Below are 10,000 nucleotides of genomic sequence, written 5' to 3'. Positions count from 1 at the left end.
TATCACACCATATCTTCAGCGTATTACCAATACCTGTCCCAATATAGACCAGTGTTGGTCTAAGAGGACGTTAAACCCTAATAGTCAGTCAGTCAATTTACTGTCGTGGGTCTGTCAAAAGAAGAACATAGTAACATTTTCTTCAACCAGTAGGCCTACTTTGCAGACTTTCACAAGAGACTGGAATCAATATTTTACCCAGTGGTGTCCTTAGCGGATTATGACTTTATTCAGTTATTCTGCAGAAAAAAACAGAAATGCTGGAGAAAAACTGTTTGTTTCTGCAGCATTTCTGCATAATGTCATCTTTTGTGAGAGCAACGGTTTTTTTCTGCAGTAAAACAGTTTTACTGCAGTAAAATTGAAATCAAGAATGTTGCAGTAAAACGGTGATGTTGTTTTACTGGAGAAAAACTGTTTACACTTTTTCTTCAGCATTTTGGCATTATTCAGTTATTCTGCAGAAAAACAGAAATGCTGGAGAAAAACTGTCTTTTCTCCAGCATTTCTACATAATGTCATCTTTCGCCGAAGCAACGGGTTTTTTCTGGAGCAAAACATTTTACTGCAGTAAAATTGAAATCAAGAATGCTGCAGTAAAACGGTGCTGTTGTTTTACTGCAGAAAACCTGTTTACACTTTTTCTGGAGCATTTTGTACTGGCTCATTATAATGTTGGAGCACGCGAGCCCCCCTCTGTCGAGAGATGGACTCATCCAGAATTACCAATAGTTACAAACTATTATACTATCCCAGGGGGCGACGAATACAAACGCTACTTTAGAAGGTCGTTCGTTTTTCTCCAGAAAAACTGTCACAGACTATTCTGAAGAAAAAGTTAATCGCAATAATGCTGCAGAAAACCAAGTAAACATTATGCTTCAGAAAAACTGTTTTACTGCAGGAAAAAAACGTTGCTTCGGTGAAAGATGACATTATGCAGAAATGCTGCAGAAAAGACAGTTTTTCTCCAGCATTTCGGTTTTTCTCCAGAATAACTGAATAATGTCATAATCCGCCAAGAGCCAGTACAAAAATGCTGCAGAAAAAATGTAAACAGGTTTTCTGCAGTAAAACAACAGCACCGTTTCACTGCAGCATTCTTGATTTCAATTTTACTGCAGTAAAATGTTTTGCTGCACAAAAAAACGCTGCTTCGGCGAAAGATGACATTATGCAGAAATGCTGCAGAAAAGAACGGTTTTTCTCCAGCATTTGTCTTTTCTGCAGAATAACTTAATAAAGTCATAATCCGCTAAGGATACAGTGGGGTAGTAGCACCCTTTTTCTTTTCCTACAAAGCGCAGTTACCTAATTCACTGATCATGACTGTCATCAAATCCGAGTTCGTCTCGTGAGAGCCTCAAAACTGCGATCTTGGCAAGACTGATACAGGGTTTTTTTCGCAGGGCTAAGACTGAACTCATACAAACTGAGTTTCTCTCGACCATACTTTCTCAGTAGTCTCGAGCCGCCAAATTCTTCTACAAGTGAGGGACCGGGGATAGGCAGGTAAACAGTTTCTCAGACTAAGAACTCGCGTTTCGACGCGTCAATGACCTCCGTCGACTCCGACTGAGATAGCTAGCGCTGCACCGGTGTAACACGAAATTTTTACTCCACGAAAAATTTACTCCGGAGTAAATATTTCGTACGAAAATGTTACTCCCTTTACGAAAAAACCACTCCACCATTACACGAGAAAATTACTCCCCACGACAGGTGAGTTCCGAGTTAACATTTCGTACATAATTGTTACTCACCTGACGAATAAAAAACGAATACATTACTTCACCCTAACACGAGCAATTTAACTTCCCATGCCAAGTGTACGAAATTTATACTCCCTTGTCCCCTGTTAGTCTTGGTGGTGGAAGGGGTGGAGGGAGGGTAGCGCGGCAATCGTTTGTGCGAGATCACATATTGGCATTATCCCTTCGCCCGCATACCATTTTCGCGTACGAGATTTTTTTACTGGAAGTAAATATTTGGGGAGTACAAATTTCATGGAGGGAGTAATTTTGTGTTCCTTGGGGAGTTCTTTTCTCGTACAAAAAATTTACTCGGAGTAGAAATTTCCTACGAAATGTTTACTACGGAGTAAATTTTTCGTGGAGTGAAAATTTCGTGTTACACCGGCAGCTCAGTGGAGGCAGAGTTTCACACTGTGGCAGGGTTCATGCGTTTATAGGTTCGCGATAACCAAGCAGCTGGTACGGCTGTCTGCATGGAAAACATTGCTTGTGTACTGCTGCGCGTAAGGTTAGATCGCCCTGTACTTTATGTAACGCTCAGGGGCCGCAAAGAACCATCCAGTGTTGTAGCAAAGGGTTTGAATTTACTGGCACATACTGACTGAAACAATTGATTGCCGGTGTGACGTTTTCATATTTCGCCGTGTTTATAGTTCGCTTCTCGGCCTCGTTGATCTAGTATAAACTCTACACTGAACAAAAAAAACACCCTTCGATAGTACTGATGATCGACCTTGTGTACCGTGCTTACATTCATGGGGCCAAATTTGTCCAACCAATTTGTTTTATTTAACTTAGAAATTTGATTCATCCTAAAATGTTTTCCTTCTAACTCAAGGGACGTAACCACTCGGTACACGTTTTCGAATAAATCGATTTTGGGGGTGAAATCTATTTCATTTCACCACCAATTTTCTTCACATGCAAGAAACTGACATGCTTTTCGTCCATAAATAATTTCATTTCTTAATTTTACCAGGAAACAACATTTCAGTCTTGACCGGCTGAGTATATATCGAGGGGAAATATGTACACAGGCGAAAGATGAAATCGTGACACCGGCTTCTGAAACATCTTTTAAGTTCACAAAAGCGATGTGTTGACATCACATCAGAAGCACTGAGATTCAGTTCAGTTGTAGAATAACAATTTGCTTTAGAAAGAAAGTCAGCGACAGAGTCTGAAAAAGGAAAGGGTCGTGTGCTGGTGTGTTACTTAGAAAAACTTGAGTTTGTCTTAAGTTCGGATATTCCTTGATTTTGTCGGTCAACTGTTATTGTCTGGCCCAATTTGAAGTCGATCTGTATTATGGGTATGTCTGAGGTAGACTCGTGTTTCAGACCTAAAGATTCCTCTGAAAGCGGCGTATGGCTGCCTAAATGGCGGGGTAAAAACGGTCACGTCATACACGTAAAATTCCACTCGTGCAAAAAAACACGAGTGTACGTGGGAGTTTCAGCCGACGAACGCAGAAGAAGAAGAAGAAGACCTAAAGATCACAATCTCGTTCAGTGCAAAAAGAAGCAAACGCCTTGTTTTTTGGAGAGAGATAGGAACTCGTCTTGACAAGATAAGGCAGACACGGCAAGTAGGGACGGTACTGTTTGAGCACCGCCCGGTGAAGAACAAGAACTATACCTCCCTTGACGCATGAAGTTTTAAGTGTTTCTAAGGTGAATCAAAAAACAAGAAAGGTAGGTTGTTGGAACGTTTGTTATTGACAAAACAATACATTCACAGATATTTCGAACCAACGGTCTTTTAAGTGAACAGACAAACAAATATTCACACAAAACTGATCTTGATAGAATCAGTTTTCGCCCACTCGTCAGGAAGCCGAGCGAATGAATTCATTTTGGAACGTTGGCAGTCTCTTTGTTTTTGGATTTGTTTCTAAGGTGACTTTTGTTTCTAAGGTGAAATCAGTCACGCTGACTATGAATGTATGTAAATGCTTGTATAACTGTGTTTGAATTTTAAATGTGTCAAGCGCAAAGAGCATAATAGTAAAGTTATGATGTTGCGCTATATAAATGCTCATTTATTATTATTATTATTATTCCCATATATTGCACTTAAAACCCGTCAATTTTTCTTTCCAACCGGCAAAGGAACTACGCCAGTCCCAAGTTTAGTTTAACATGCAAGTCAAAGATCTTATCAAAGTCACAACCGACCGGGCTTTCTAGCCTTTTTTCAGTTTTTGGAGGTCTCTACCTTTGTTATACATGAGAGTATTCAGAATAGGGCCTTTTACACCTGGGCTATTCTAGGCGACCTTGACCTTGGCCCGCTGTGCCTCGGGCAAAGTCAGCCACTTTTGCGCGTTGTTTGAATGGTGGAGCTGTACGATGGTGCACAAACATTGCTGTTATGACACCGTGAGAGATCACACATGGTCGGTGTTGGATGGGTACCGTTTTCCAAACCCTCTAGAGATTTAGAAAAGTGCCGAAAATGGATTAAACTATGTGGAAGAACGATCGAGAGGTTCAACATCGAAAAAGTCAACAAAGACACCTACATTTGCACAAAACACTTCGTCGGGGGGCACTTGAAAATGACATGCTGTTTTTCTTCATAAGTATAAATGGAACAAAAAAGATTGTACCATGCTTTGACTTTATGTGCTGAGAGAGGAAGAAATGGTTTTAATGTAGCTTTTTCATATCCCCATAAACCAAAGTGTGATACTGCAGCTAGTTAGCAAAACAATTTCATTGAAAAACTAGACAGCAAGTGACACATAGTCTACAAACCAATGAACACGAAGGCATTTAAGAAACAGGATCATTCTTTTAATCTTGTCTAAAATTTTGAACATGAATCTCACTGCAAAAACACAATCTAACAGAAGTGGCAGAAAAACAAAACTACTTCAGCATACAAATGGCCCAAAGAATATGGTCTGAAATCAGACAAAAAGCATGACAGCTCGGTGCTTGCAGTTGCATACAACAAGAACACAAAAATGAAAAACAATGGTCAAACTGAACTATGTGTCGTTCAAAGGAAAAATGGTTTGCCTCAAGGAAAAAGACTTGAGAGACATCACATAACTGTACAAGCTCACAAGAACTATTGGTTGTAATCATGAGTTATACGACTAGACTGAAATGATAAATAATGTGCATCACAGTACTATTCAAGCACTAAAAAGTGCCTCTCACTAGCTTGTCACCAAATAAACAAAGTAGGTTGTAACAAAATTGCAGATTAATAAAAAAAATAGTTCAATCAATAGTACATGTATATATATGTGACTTGTCACACCTGACATTAAACTAGTGATTTCCATCACTATCCTTTTCAGGCATTAAAAATAGTTCAAAGCACCTAGCCCCACATAGAAGTAAGAGGCTCATTCACAAGCTAGTTAAAAGCTTTTCATTCTTTTGTTTTTCTCAAAAGAAAATTCATAGTATGACAACAGTATTCACAGCAGGCAGTTTTAAATCACGCAAGGGCATTCTCCAGGTGTGTTCACGAAATACATTGTAATTTTAAACAGAGACAATTTTCAGTTCACGCGTGAAGATGATTTTACTGACCAAGTTTCTCCCCATATATTTCATAACCCTGCAGGTGAAAATGGGAATACCAGCACAGAATGATTGTCAGTGAAAATTTAATACCAACACTTCAAACTACATCACTCATCATAAAACAGAAACTGTGACTCCAGAGTGGATTTAAATGAAAATCAAAAAGTGGAAAAACTCATACTCTGATAATTGACATTGTTGTCCAAGTGTTTCAAACTACATCACTCATCATAACTTGAACAGAAGCTGTGACTTGGATTTAAATGAAAATCAAAACGCGGAAAAACTCATACTCTGATAATTGTTGTCCAAGTGTTTCAAACTACATCACTCATCATAAAACAGAAGCTGTGACTTGGATTTAAATGAAAATCAAAACGCGGAAAAACTCATACTCTGATAATTGTTGTCCAAGTGTTTCAAACTACATCACTCATCATAAAACAGAAGCTGTGACTTGGATTTAAATGAAAATCAAAACGCGGAAAAACTCATACTCTGATAATTGTTGTCCAAGTGTTTCAAACTACATCACTCATCATCAAACAGAAGCTGTGACTTGGATTTAAATGAAAAGCAAAACGCGGAAAAACTCATACTCTGATAATTGTTGTCCAAGTGTTTCAAACTACATCACTCATCATAAAACAGAAGCTGTGACTTGGATTTAAATGAAAATCAAAACGCGGAAAAACTCATACTCTAATAATTGTTGTCTAAGTGTTTGTGTGGTTAAAAAAAACCAAATGTACCTGATCATGAATGAAATCAGAGCAACCCATATGTTCATTAACCATTCACTGCCACTGCATGGTCCATACGCATACTCTTCAGTTTCAAAAAGGAGATGGGTATTGAAGAGGCAGTGCTACTGTTAGTGATTCAAAGTGCCATACATCCCATCCTAGTGCTGTGAAATGGGGATATATTCAATATTTCATGGAAGCTAACTAATATTTGCATGTATGCATGCAAACATACTGTGACAGTACTAATACAGTAAAAGCATTATTGAGGGTGAACAGCCTGCTTTGCTTGGTTTCAGTGAGGAGTAACAATACTAACAATAACAATATGAATAATAACATGCCTATGTTGTGAAATGTAAGTACTTGCCACCCCCCCCCCCCCCCCCCCGGACACTGGCAAAATCCCAGCAGAATGTCCCCATCTTCGCTGACGATTATGCACAGTTTATATGAGGAAGTGTGCATGTAGGTTGTCTGCCTCTGTGTCGGTTTTACCTCCGCGGTGTAGACGAAAAACTTTTCCACTTCTGCACATGTATGTATCTCAAGTTGAGCACATGGCCATAAAATAGGCGATATATATCTTCAAAGGATTTGTAAGTTTTCGCCTTCTTCTGGTCGAAATCGTTCTTTTTCTCAATCAGATAGTTCAGGATGTCAACAACACCGATCCTGGGTGCGTTTGATGGGTCACTTTTTTCTTCTGATGTAAAAGGATCTCGCGGTGGAAATCCGATCTGTCGAAGTTTTTCGGAAAGTTTTTCTTGCACGTCCTGTCTTGTAAAATCCGGATCGATCGGTAGTTCCAACTGCTGTGCAGTTTTTACAAGTTGCAGCAGACCATCTCGTCTGTATCCAGTAACAGTATCGACAGCGAGTTTGCCCGTACCCAAGGGGAGTAACTCGAAATGACTCAGCGCGCGGTCAGCTGTAAAAGGCCCTATTGTAGCTGAAATCAGACTTTTGGGGTGAGCAGTGAAGACACTAACTGTCACTTCAAGTTTAGTTTTTGTCGGATAAACTAACCTTAGCGTTCCGCCTGGCTTTTGTGTGAGAAAACCATCGTGTTACTGACTCTCAGATTCGTGTAATTAAGTTCTTGATAGTGACCCCCTGTGTAGCCTACCTGGCTTTTTCCCGCAGTCACGAATCTCGGTCTGCAGCCACAGCGCAGATAGAATGAAAATCAGTCACGCTACAGTCTAGACTGGCAGCGGTGGTTCTGAGTTTTGGAACTGAAACTCTGCCGCTGGAAAAGTTTCGACAGGTGCAACCCACGCACTATGCTTGAGCGAGAATGCCATACAATGTTTATCATAGTGTCACGATAAAAAATTGAATTAAGTTTTGCTTTAAACGGGCAGATGCAACCCAGTCACCGATTCCTACCGTACCGCTGCTGTTCACTACAAACAGGAAAACGCAGCCCAGCCAATCAGCAAAAAATGCAGTAAATAAATTGCAGTAGGCTCTATAGAAGTCAAATCAACTCACCCTGGGCTGTGCTGGACAACTGCAATGTAATACGACTGACAAATCCTCAGTCTTTTTGTCCGTGATCTAATTTCTTGACTGTCAGTTGTTTTTTGTGTTTTTGTTGTTGCAAGCCAAGCCAAATGGGTCACAACCACTGTTCAACTCCGCTATGCCACTGGCACCACAGAAACTGAAACACAACCTCCATCAAGCTGAACAAGTTCTAGCTGGAACTGAGGCGATCCGGCTTTTCAGAGACCTGTTTCCACCTAGTTGGCAATGTTGTCACAGGATCAGGCTGTGTGCCAGTGGTTACACCGTGGCACAGAACTTGGGCAAAGCAAAAAAACTTGCAGAAAAGAAGCCAGTTGTTCGGCGCTGCCAGAGTTCATTCGATAGCACCACCACTGACTGACTGTAGAGGGTTCGATCTCACTGTGACCACACACACTCTCTCTCCGCTTCCCCCCGGCTGACTGCACCCGTACACTCGGTCCAACTGTTCTCCTCCCTACACGGAGGCTGATTTCATATAAACAACGACAGCTGACCAGTTGAGTCACAGACGCAAAACAACCCCGTTATTGTAAAGCAAACATGCACAGGCTTTGCCGTAACCCGCGAAACGCGGTCGCGCGAGCGGGGAGTAAGAACTGGGGGATTATTATTATTATAATCATATGCCAATGACCTCAACCTCAGTCTGCACCGCCAGCCCACGCAAACGCTCTCGCGAGGTCAACGACTGATTGTCACAGCCGGCCACTGCCCATGCCGATGATGACGGCAGACTAGTCAAGGTCACTCCCTGAGAACGAAAACAACTCTCCAGAACGTCACGTAAACAGAACAGTAACTCGTGTGTCCAGTGACCCGTGTGCTTGACGCAAGTTGCCAAGAACGTAAGCTCTTGACTTGAAAGACTTCTGTCAGCTGGTGTCCGAAACTGTGTAGCCTACAGGGTCTGTTTAGTATAGTGTACATCGGCCACAAATCAGAATCTTTACTGAAGAAACAGTTGTAACGTAACGCCTGTCTCAGAAACGCCTGTCAGTCTCAGAGTAGTACACTGAGTAAACCGAGCTTCACTGTATCAATCAATCAATCAATATGAGGCTTATATCGCGCGTATTCCGTGGGTACAGTTCTAAGCGCAGGGATTTATTTATTTTTTTAAATTTTTATTTTATGCAATTTATATTGCGCACATATTCAAGGCGCAGGTATTTATTTATGCCGTGTGAGATGGAATTTTTTTACACTGCAATACATCACGCATTCACATCGGCCGGCAGATTGCAGCCATTTTGGCGCATATCCTACTTTTCACGGCTTATTATTCCAAGTCACACGGGTATTTTGGTGGAAATTTTTATGTATGCCTATACAATTTTGCCAGGAAAGACCCTTTTGTCAATCGTGGGATCTTTAACGTGCACACCCCAATGTAGTGTACACAAAGGGGCCTCGGTTTTTCGTCTCATCCGAAAGACTAGCACTTGAACCCACCACCTAGGTTAGGAAAGGGGGGGGGGGAGAATTGCTAACGCCCTGACCCAGGGTCGAACTCGCAACCTCTCGCTTCCGAGCGCAAGTGCGTTACCACTCGGCCATCCTGTAATCACTGCCAGAAACTATATTAGCTAAATCAAATTTTCTGGCGGTGAATCGATCAGCCAAAAAAACTGCGAACCTCAGCAACCTCAGATACTGAAGGGGCAAGAAGCGATACTCAGGGCTCAGTGTATGCAAAGAAGCTCTGTGAACAGCTTGAATGTAAATCCCGGTGTAACACGAAATTTGTACTCCACGAAAAATTTACTCCTGAGTAAACATCTCGTACGAAATTCTTACTCCGAGTAAATTTTTTGTACGAGAAAAGAACTCCCCAAGGCATGAACAAATTACTCCCTCCACGAAATTTTTACTCCCCATTTTTTTTACTTCCAGTAAAAATCTCGTAGGCGAAAATGGGATGCGGGCGAAGGGATAATACCAATATGTGATCTCGCGCAAACGGATGTCGCGCTACCCTCCCTCCACCCCTTCCACCACCAAGACTAACAGGGAACAAGGGAGTATAAATTTCGTACACCTGGCATGGGAAGTTAAATTGCTCGTGTTAGGGTGAAGTAATTTATTCGTTTTTTATTCGTCAGGGGAGTAACATTTGTGTACGAAATGTTTACTCGGAACTCACATGTCGTGGGGAGTAATTTTCTCGTGTAATGGGGGAGTGCTTTTTTCGTAAAGGGAGTAACATTTTCGTACGAAATTTTCACTCCGGAGTAAAAATCTCGTGGGAGTATTTTTCTCGTGTTACACCGGCCCTGGCTTGAATAACTTTTTTAGCACACGCGTGGAACAGTGAACCGAGTCAGGCAGAACCGTGTTTCATTTTTAAGCAACAATACAATACAATACAATACAATACAATACGATACGATTCAATGCAATGTAACGCAACACAACACAA

At 41.2% G+C, this 10,000-nt stretch overlaps 2 protein-coding genes and 1 long non-coding RNA gene across 4 annotated transcripts in view; all 3 read right to left on the bottom strand.

Moving 5' to 3' along the window:
• Nucleotides 1-8,800, bottom strand: part of LOC138979970 (uncharacterized) — a 71,749-nt gene extending 62,949 nt beyond the window's left edge. Inside the window, exon 1 of the mRNA XM_070352737.1 lies at nucleotides 7,543-8,800. The gene's annotated coding sequence lies outside the window, so the exon portion shown is untranslated. The remainder of the gene's footprint in view (nucleotides 1-7,542) is intronic.
• The window catches only part of LOC138979973 (uncharacterized), a 326,270-nt gene that overhangs the window by 134,994 nt on the left and 181,276 nt on the right, over nucleotides 1-10,000 (bottom strand). The window lies entirely within an intron of this gene.
• The window catches only part of LOC138979969 (uncharacterized), a 21,887-nt gene that overhangs the window by 11,098 nt on the left and 789 nt on the right, over nucleotides 1-10,000 (bottom strand). The window lies entirely within an intron of this gene.

This window comes from Littorina saxatilis, linkage group LG11 (assembly GCF_037325665.1).
Source record: "Littorina saxatilis isolate snail1 linkage group LG11, US_GU_Lsax_2.0, whole genome shotgun sequence".
In the NCBI taxonomy this organism is placed as follows: Eukaryota; Metazoa; Mollusca; class Gastropoda; order Littorinimorpha; family Littorinidae; genus Littorina; species Littorina saxatilis.
This window is presented reverse-complemented; position numbering and strand designations above follow the sequence as displayed.